Below are 11197 nucleotides of genomic sequence, written 5' to 3' on the forward strand. Positions count from 1 at the left end.
TTCTTCAAGTAAGAGATTATTAGTGTTGTCTAGTAGCTCATGGGACCTATTTCCTACATGTTGATGCTGTCTATTACTAGTGAGATTTGAACGAAGGATAGTACTCGATTAGGTATGAGCATGTGTTTCACTGAGGCAGCTTTAGCAAGACGGTCGGCGTGCTTGTTCTCCTCCCTTGGTATTTGAAAAAACTTCACTTCGAGGTTGTTAACTCAATCCTTTACTTGCTCAAGGTACTTTTTCATCCGTTCGTTCTTGCACTCATAGTCGTCGTTAACCTGGCTGATTACTACTTGGAATCGCAGTATACGACAATATCTGTAGCTCTTATCACTTTGGCGAGATCCAGCCCTGCTATCAAAGCTTTACACTCTGCCTCGTTATTGGTCGTAGGGAAATCAAGGCGGATCATGCATTCAATTTTGTCCCCTTCGGGATTATGGAATACCATGCTAGCTCTACCTGCTTGCTTGTTGGATGATCCATTCGTGTGGATGCTCCACTAGGGTGTCTTTTCTACCCCCTAATCTTTCGTGAGGGTGAATTCTGCAATGAAGTTAGCAATAACTTGTCCCTTTATAGCCGTTCGTGGTTGGTACTGTATGTTGAATTCACTCAACTCAATCACCCATAACGCCATCTGTCCAATAGCTTCAGAGCTGCTCATTGCCCTTTGAAGGGGTTTATTCGTTAGGACAATCATAGTATGTGCCTAGAATTATGGCTTAAGCTTTTGGGCCATAGTTACTAATGCAAAGACGAGCTTTTACATCAGGGGGTATCTCTCTTCTACTCCTCGGAATGCTCGGCTTGTGAAATACACTAGTTTCTGCACCCCATTCTCTTCTCTAACTAAGGTCGCACTGACAATGGCAAAGGAGACAGCTAGGTATAGGAACAATACTTCCCCTGGTTTTGACGGGCTTAGTAATTGTGGGGAAGAAAAATACATCTTCAAGTCTTCGAAAGCTTGCTGACATTCGACCGTCCACTCATATGATTTCTTCAATGTACGGAAGAAAGGTAGGCACTTATCTTTTGCTCTTGAGACAAACCTGTTTAGCGTAGTTACCTTACCATTCAAGCTCTGCACCTCCTTTATAGTCTTTGGTGGGGCTAACTCCATTGTGACCTGAATCTTATCCAGGTTGACCTTAATACCCCTTTGGGATACCATGAATCCCAGGAATTTTCCTACCGTCACCCCAAGCACACACTTGCTTGGGTTCAGTTTCATGTTATAAGATCGAAGGGTGTCAAAGGTCTCTTGGAGGTCGTCCAAGTGGTCATCCTTCCGTATACTTTTGACCAACATGTCGTCCACGTAAACTTCACATTCCTCCCAATTTGGTGTGTGAACATTTTGTTCATCGGCCTTTAATACATAGCACCTACGTTCTTAAGCCCAAATGACATTACTTTGTAACAGAAGAGGCCCCGAATAGTAACGAATGAAGTTTCCTCTTGGTCGGGCTCATCCAGCTTTATCTAGTTGTATCTAGAAAACGCGTCCATGAAACTTAGCAACTAGTGTCTTGCTGTTAAGTCTACCAAGATGTTAGTCATCGTGAGAGGATAGTTGTCCTAAGGGCAGGCCCTGTTTAGGTCCATGAAGTTCACACACATCTTCCATTTTCCGTTTGCTTTCTTGACCATCACCACGTTGGCCAACCAGTTAGGGTAGTACACTTCTCGTATGAAGTCTACTTCCTGTGATTTGTGAACCTCTTCCGCTATGGCCCTGTCGCGCTCCTGCACGAACACACGTTTTTTCTGGTGTATGGGAGGAGAAGAAGGCGATACGTTTAGCTTATGGACAATGACACATGGATCAATTCCAAGCATGTCCCCATGGCTCCAGGTGAACACATCCTAGTTTTCTCTTAGAAATGTCATCAGTGCTTGCTTGACTGGCGAGCTAGCCAGAGTGCTGATTCTGGTAATCCGTTCAGGGTTAGAGTCGTTAAGGAGAACTTCTTACAATCCTTCCACTAGTTTTGCCATTGTTCGCTACTCCTTTATACACATTGCCTGCAAATGATCGTCTATTTCTAGCATAGCAATATAGCATTCGTGCACCGCTACTTGATCTCCTCGTACCTCCCCAACTTTGTACTCTGTTGGGAACTTGATCATTAAATGGTAAGTTAAGGTTACGGCCTTCCATGAATTCAAAGTAGGACAACCTAATATGGCATTATAAGCGGATGAACAATCTACAACCAAGAACGTGATATCCTTGATGATCTGCTGTGGGTAATCTTTGACTGTTACGGACAAAGTAACAGCTCCTAGGGGGTGTACCCTTATTCCTCCAAACTCGACAAGCAGCGCATTAACAGGAACCAATCATTCTCTATCAATCCTCATCTGTTGGAACGCTGGGTAGTAGAGGATGTCGGTAGAACTCCCATTTTTCACAAGGACTTAATGGGTGTTGTAGTCCCCTATTCGAATGCTAACCACGAGCGCGTCATCGTGTGGGTGGTGGAGGCGCCTGGCATCTTCCTCTGTAAAGCCAATGACAGGGTTATCAATTCGTGCCATCTTCAGGACGAATCCCATTAACTGGACATTTTGAACCACCCGTAGGTAGGTTTTGCATGCCTTTTTGGACGAGCCAGATGCCATGGTTCCCCATACGATCATCCATATGTCTCCTAGTGGGGGTCTAGGATGCTCATTTTCTCTTTGGGTAAGTGGTTCCTGGAGTTGATCCGTCCTTTCCTTACCGACGAACCTTTGCAACTTCCCTTGCTTAATAAGAGTTTTTATCTATTGTTTCAAGTTATAGCAGTCAGACGTGTTATGATTGTGGTCACGGTGGAAATGACAGTACTTATCTCTGGTCCTTTTACTAAGGTCTCCCTTCAGCTTGCCTAGGAACGTCAGGGCTCCTTCGTCCTTGATCTGCACCAAAACCTAATCAATCGGGGTGTTTAGCGAAATGAAGCTTGCGAACCTTCCGGTGGGAGGCTTAGAGCGCCTTTCTTCCCTTTTGTCTCTTGTCCTCGCTATCTTTTGCCCCTTGTCCTATCGTGGTTCCTCCTGCCTTTCTCTCTTCCTAGGCTTCTCTTCGTGAGCCATCAGTGCGTCTTCCACGTTCATGTACTTAGTAGCCCTATAGAGCACATCCAACATAATCTTTGGGTCGTTTTTATATAAGGAAAATAGGAACTTACCCTTCCGTAGCCCATTTGTAAACGCGGCCACAAGTATCTTGTCGTTAGCTTCATCGATTGAAAGTATCTCCTTGTTAAAGCAGGCTATGTATGACCTCGGCGTCTCATCTTTCCGTTGTTTAATGCTCATCAAGCATGTTGTGGACTTCTTATACCTTTGCCTCCCGATAAATTGTGAGTCAAACTGAGCGCTCAACTCCTTAAAGGTACTGATAGAGTTGGGTGCCAACTTGTTGAACCAAATTCTTGCGAGGCCCTTTAGCATAGTGGGGAAGGCCCTGCACATAATCTCGTTTGCCACTCCTTGTAGGTGCATCAAGGTCTTAAAGGACTCGAGGTGATTTAGGGGGTCCTTAGATCCGTCGTAGCTTTCCACTTATGGCATACGGAACTTTGGTGGAAGGGGAAATGATGTGACAAATGCAGTGAATGGTGAATCAGTTCGATGGACCAAGTCATCGAGGTCGTTAGACATCCGTCCTTTAAGGGCGTTCATCACGAAGTCCATTTGTTCCTTCATCATCTGCATCTCTACGACTATGTAAGGCAAAACCGTATTTACGGCAGATGGACGGCTCGTGTCTTGTCACTGTGGTCTACTTGGGGCATTGCTACCTTCTGGCCCCTCGTGGTCCCTTCTCTCAACGCAAATGCCTTCCTGATCCCCCTCCTGAGCATTAAGCTCTGCATTCTTTTGGCGCAGTTGCTCTTCTAGATCATGATTCTACTAGGTGAGGCATTCTACGGCAATGGCGAGAGTCTGAACCTATCTCTCGAGTGTGGCGGTACGTGCTTCGTCTCCTTGAACATTGTTGGTGGTTGTCATTGAGCGAGTAAACACCATGCAACTCTTTGTTTGGGAAGCAATGGTATGGCTTGTTCTTTCCCACAGACGACGCCAACCGATGATGTCAAAAATTGTCAGTAAGCCACGCAGTCCTCACGTGCTCAAGACAATACTTGCACAACACAGAACAAAAAGACCTTAGGAGAGTACCAGTGTGGTACTGGCCAAAGACCCTCCAAAAGTTAAGTTAGAAAACTTCTCATAACCCTAGAGTGTTAGAGTTGGGGTCAATTATGCGTACCTTCGTTTGGAAGTGCTTTTGGGGTTTTTATAGTAGTGTAGAACTGACTCCTGCTCCTTGGGTAGAAAGATCTTTTCTTATAGAAAGAATTGTAATAAATGTACGTATTTCGTGGGATTCTTCCCATATAGGGGTTCTTGACGTAGAGTGCAAGATATTTCCATTTAAGATTCCTTAGAATTTACTTAAGCCATGTGGGTGCCACGTGGCCTTGACATTATTTGCCCTCCTGTCCATACACCAAGGATTCCGTCCGTCTAGGACTACCCGTCATGCATTCTTTCCGTCTAGAACCTTGATCTGTCACCTTATATTATTTACAATCGTCAGGTTCATGTATCCGTCATATTTGATTTTTATCCCCTTAATCTATAATTATATAAAAAGAATGAAGGTAATTATATAGAAAGAATGAAGGTTGTTCAATGGATGGTAATTTTGACTTGAGTTTTTTGAGTTTGAGTCAAGTTTGATAGTCAGCATTTCAATTGAAAATACTACGATTGTCAATTGAACTATAAGACATTTGGTGTGACTGCACCTCAATACTAATAGTAGTAAATCTATAATTATAGAAAAAGAATGAAGGTTGTTCAGTGGATGGAATAATTTTGACATTTTAAGTTATGTGAGTTTGATAGACAACGTGTTTTCGTGTAAGGAGTTCAAGGAGAGGGTTTCAAGTTTCAACATTCTTAGGATTTGATGTTGATTTGGGCCCATGTGGCTTGAGTTTCCTTTTAGCTTTTTTTTTTCTTTTTTTTTTTTTTTTTTTTTTTTTAATTTTTAGCTTTTATATACAACTTTCTAAAACTTCATATTTTTCTGCTTTTTTTTTTCTTTTTAAATTTTTTTAAGGTATAACTATATTTTAGCACATTTTAAGCAAAAAACTAGATAAGCTATTGCCAAATGGACATTAAGAGTTTGTTTGACGTCAACTTTAGCTTTTAATTTTTATCTCTTATGTACAGCTTTTTTAAAACCCCACGTTTTCCTTTTTCTTTTCTTTTTTCTTTTTCTTTTTTTTTTCACTTTTTCTCACTTTTTTCAAGGTACAAGTATATTTAAGCACACTTTCAGTAGAAAGTTTTTTTGTAAAAAGCTAGATAAGTTGTTCCCAAAATGACACTAAATATATAACACAATATACATAGTCGTGTTATTAATGTAGCACTATGTGTGTTACTTTTAACAGTCGCAACTCACAAGGGGAAATGACAAAGTTTAGCTTTTAGTTTTTAATTTTTGATTTTTATCTCTTATGTACAACTTTTTTAAAACCTCATGTTTTTCCAAATTTTTTTTCCACTTTTTCCAAGGTACAATTATACTTAAGCACACTTTCAACAAAAAACTAGATAAGTTATTCCCAAAATGACATTAAATATATAACACAATATACATAGTCATGTTATTAATGTGGCACTGTGTGTGTTACTTTTAGCAGTTGCAACTCTCACGGGGAAATGACAAAGTTTAGCTTTTAGCTTGAGTTGTACCTAATGGCTACACTTCCACTCAATATCTTTTTCTTGGATGTGAATTTTGAGAAATTCACCATTCGATTATATTTTCTTCTTATATCATCCATAATTGCAAAATTTCCAAAAAATCAAAGATCATTTGTTATGTCATATATCAAATGTTTAAATTTCAAATTTTTGTACTTTAAAATTATGCATAAAAAGTAGGTTTATGAATTAAATAGTAAATATCATTTGATTAACACAAAATTTGACATACATATTAAGAACATAAAGAACCTTCAATCTAACATTTAAATTTCCAAAATAAGTAGCTATTGTAAAAATATTGTGTGAAGTTGTAGTTATTAGTTACAAGTCTACAACCAAATTTGTAGTCAAACTTTATCTTAGAAAAAATAACAAGAGAAGTTCAGCCATGTAAGAGAAAAAAAGTTGCAGGTTTCTTAGTTTTGTGACTATCTCCTTATTTTCTATAAGACAAAGTTTAGTTACAAACTTAGTTGTATCCAATGGCTACAACTCTACTCAATATCTTTTCATTTGATGTGAATTTTGACAAGATAACCATTGGATTATATTTTCTTCTTAAATTCTCCATACTTGCAAAATTTCTAGAAGATCAATAATTATGTTATCAATCAAATGTTTAAATTTAAAATTTTATAGTCTAAAATTATGCATAAATAATAAGTTTATGGTTCGACTAGTAAATAACATTCGATTAAGGGCCCATATATCAGTCTCACAGAGGGTCTATATGCCCAGCTCATACAAAATTTTCTCCCTTCGAGCACATACATGGTTATAGTATATCAATTGTAGTATATCATGTGTTTTGATATATATATATATATATAAGCAAATTACAACTTACCCACCTGTGATTTGCCTCGAATTTAAGTTGCTTGCTAATGGTTTGAAATTTGACACTTTAACCACTTAAACTATGCTTTGTTAGGTTTCCGTAACACACCTCTTCATTTTATGTTAAAGAAACACATTTAGATACAAAAATATAACATAAAAAGGATCAAAAAACTAGGGTTTAAAATTTTGCAAAAGGTGGATGAACATCACATAAAAAAAAAAAAAATCAAACAAATACAAATTAAATATCAAAACTTCTCTCAAAAAAAGTTCTAATCGAAAACACTAAGCCTTTTATGACAAACCCATCAAAATGAAGCAAACTTCCGGTGTTAGCCTAAAGAGAAACTAAAAAATATAAATAAAATTGAAAACATAGCATGAATCTTGGCTGGGGTTTTGAGAGTGAGAGAGAGAGAGAGAGAACTTCAATAAAACATGACAAGGCACTAGGGACAAGATGATATCTAGGGAAGATGATAAAAATGAAGAAGTCAATATATTTTCTACACTTTTGGCTAATCTTGATTAGGATTAGGATTCAGAAATAGTGATCTTGATTGCTAGGGTGTGGAGTCCTTTTCGGAGGAGTATTTAATTTTAATGCCCACAACTCTTTCCTATCTTCTCATCTTAGGAATTGGAAATTTGAGAATGTTGGACAATAAGGGGCTTCAACACCTTACCTCTACATTCCTCACATTCCCTTCATAGACATCGATGAAGAAATTGTTTAAGAAAATGATTATTTTTTCATCTTCTTGTATCGATTAGATGTGGCGTTATGCTGGCCTTAAAAAAGATCAATGGTAGAAACCAAGCAATCTTTGAAGGCCTAGAAACTAACCCTCTTGAACTCTGCCAAAAAGTTGATAAGTCCATAGTTGAGCATAGAAAGTCCATTGCAAATCAGTCAGGTCCCCAATTGTCGAAACCAGTACAAAGGTGGAAGAAACCCCCTAGAGATTCAATCAAGATAAATGTTGATGCTACTTTCAATGATGGTTGTTCCTCCATTGCAGTCGTTGCTAGAGATTGGAGATGGGAATTGGTATTTGCATGTGCTAAGAGAGTGTATACCAACCTCCCTCTCCAAGTAGAGGCAGAAGCCATTAAATGGGCTTTAAAGTGGAAAGTGACTCCAAAGACTATGTCGAAGCATTAGCATCTTCTTGTAAAAAGGGTCTCTGGAGAATTAGAGGTATTTGTAATGAAATTCTCAACTTGATTTTGCTTACCCTTGGCTATCGTGTTATCTGGATCCCTAGGGGGGCAAATAAAACAACTCACTCTCTAACTAAGTGGACCTTTTTTAATAATGTTTTTGGGTCTTTTGATGTAGGTTTTGGTCCCCCATGTTTTGAGCTTATCCTTAAGGATGAGGCTCTTTGTAATTTTGTCCTTGTTCTGTGAATAAAATATCATGTTCTTTGAAAAAAAAAAAAAAATCAATGGTATGGATTTTTACCTAGAAGTTACCAAATGAGGGATGGAAAGACGGGCACTTTCGCCTTAACAACTCAAACTATATTCACAAGTCACAACTACTTTAAATATTTTTGTATTTTCCTTTTAAGTTTTTTGAAGGCTTTGGCCAATATTTATTTCTATATCCAGGAATCTTCTCTACTTTCCCAACTTGGTCCAGACCAACTACTCTACTCCATGAGTGTATTGTTCTGTTTAACAAAAATGTCTTAAAGTGAAAGTAAAATTTCTCTCTTGTATTTGCTATCTTCATCTAATCGATACATATGTTTGACTTTGAATCATTTATCAAATAAGCCTAAGACTAAAATTCAAACTTGGTTTATTTATATACAAATAAACATTAATACACTTTTTATCTAAACAAGCCCAAGATTCATTTACAACCTTAAATAGAAAGAAAAAAAATTACAACCTTTTTTTTTTCAAGATTAGTAAGGTTGTATATTAGACTTGTGGATAATACAATAATGTCAATAGTAAATCTAGAAGTGATATTAGTTTAATTAAAATGTAAAAACACTCTTTAAGATTTGGGTCAATTGCAAAAACATGCTCCTAAGGTTTCATTTCTTCATTATGTGTGGGTTTGGATTCAGCATTTCCGCTGAATCTTGCGTCGCGTTTTCCCTTCTTTTTTTTTTTTGCTTTCACACGTTTAAGGGAGAGACAAAAGTTACTGTTCATGCGACATGTTACTGTTCACGCACTGTTTAGCACTGTTTATATACTGTTTAGCACTGTTCACAGATTAAAAAAATATTAAAAATGGGTCCCACGGTACTATTCACACATTTAAAAATTATTTTGCTACAGTGTTTTCAGTTTTCAGTTTTTAGTTTCAGTAACAATAAGTTCAATCCAAACAGACTCATGTGATTTTTTTCATCCATAAAAGCCAACTAAAATTATTCCTAAGGGTCAATTTAGTGGATATTAAAAGTTCAAGGAGTTCATAAAGGAAGGATTGAAACCCCCTTGGCGTTTTTGCATTTGATCCAAGCCCCATGGGATGTTTTTGCATTTAGGCGATAATTATAAATTACTACTTTAATAAATTTTTATTTTTTTTGAAAATATGAGAAAAATATTCTATACATAACTTTGTTTTTAAGTATGCTTGTACTGAGGGTTTTTTTTTCCGTCACCATTATTGTTTGTCCCTATAAATTCCTCACTGAATGTGTGCTAGTGTTTTAATAAGTAGTTCATAGTAAACTCAATATGGAAATGGAGAAACAACACGTCTAAATTCTATTCCATTTACAAACTTCATAGCTCATTTAATTAAGTAATATTCTTTATATTTGATGTGTATTTGATAGGGCTTATAATTCAGCTTATTTGACTTATTAGGTATATATATATATATATATATATATTAAATTTCTATGTTATAGTTTATTCAAAATTCATTAATTAACATGAACCCTATTTTTAGGACTTAAAATTTGAAGAAAAAAAAAGGCGAATATGCCACATAATCAATATATCGAAAAACACTAAGCCTTTTATGACAAACCCATCAAAGAAGCAAACTTCCGGTGTTAGCCTAAAGAGAAACCCAAATATATAAATAAAATTGAAAACATAGCATGAATATGGGGCTTTGAGAGAGAGAGAGAAAGAGAGAGAGAGAGAGAGAGCTTGAACTTCAATAAAACATGACAATGTACTAGGGACAAGATGATGTTTGGGTAAGATGATAAAAATGAAGAAGTCAATATATTTTCTACACTTTTGGCTGATCTTGATTGCTAGGGTGTGGAGTCCTTTCTAGAGGAGTATTTAATTTTAATGCCCACAACTCTTTCCCATCTTCTCATCTTAGGATTTGGAAATTTAAGAATGTTGGACAGTAAGGGGTTTCAACACCTTACCTCTACATTCCTCACATTCCCTTCATAGACATCAATGAAGAAATCAATCAATATCTGAGCCAAAAAAGTGTAGACAAGATCCAACCCATATGTTATTTGGGTAAGATGATGTAGTGTGAAAATTTTTCTTTAAACCCTAAATTTTTTATTTGTTCAATGTTATGTTTTTATATTAAAATGTGTTTTTTAACTAAAAATAGAGAGGTAGATTATAAAAATGTAACAGAGCATAATTCAAATAAGTAAAGTATCAATCCACAAGTGGATAAGTTGTAATTAACTCTATAATATATGACGAATTGTGATTGATAAGTGACAGAGGATTTTTATTCCTAATGTTAGGAGTGCTTTACCAAGGATTATATCGATGTGGCGTTATGTTGGCCTTAAAAAAGATCAATGGTAAGGATTTTTACCTAGAAGTTACCAAATGAGGGATGGAAAGACGGGCACTTTCGCCTTAACAAGTCAAACTGTATTCACAAGTCACAACTACTTTAAATATTTTTGTATTTTCATTTTAAGTTTATTGAAGGCTTTGGCCAATATTTATTTCTATATCCAGAAATCTTCTCTACTTTCCCAACTTGGTCTAGACCATCCGAACTAATCTGCTCCATGAGTATATTGTTCTGTTTAACAAAAATGTCTTAAAGTGAAAGTAAAATTTCTCTCTTGTATTTGCCATCTTCATCTAATCGATACCAGAAGATGAAAAAATAATCATTTTCTTAAACAATTTCTTCTTTTGAATTTTTTTATATTGATCAAATACTAATTCAAACTGTTGCACCTCACATCAATTGTTTGAATAGAACCAGTACTATTATAAACAGCTATGCAATAAAAGGAGACTAAAGTATGTCATTGGTTAGAAACTCATAGTGTGAAATGTCAAGTGTCAACCATGATGTCCAATGAGGCTACATTAGGCACAATTACGTACCAGACACAATTTGCTGAAAGAACTCAAACAAGTACTCATATTCGGCTGAAGATTTCAGATTTTAACAATCTTAGTGACAAAGAAAAGAGAGAAACTATCTGAGAAATTTACGTAGTTCGGCAATATATTTATATTTATGAAAGCGAGCAGTTGAGAATTTCATTATATAAAAATTAGAGTTTACAACAAATTTATACAAATCCTAAGAAACCCAAACTCGATATATTGAATTTTCTAACATACCCTTAACATATAG

This window comes from Quercus robur, chromosome 2 (assembly GCF_932294415.1).
Source record: "Quercus robur chromosome 2, dhQueRobu3.1, whole genome shotgun sequence".
Taxonomy (NCBI): Eukaryota; Viridiplantae; Streptophyta; class Magnoliopsida; order Fagales; family Fagaceae; genus Quercus; species Quercus robur.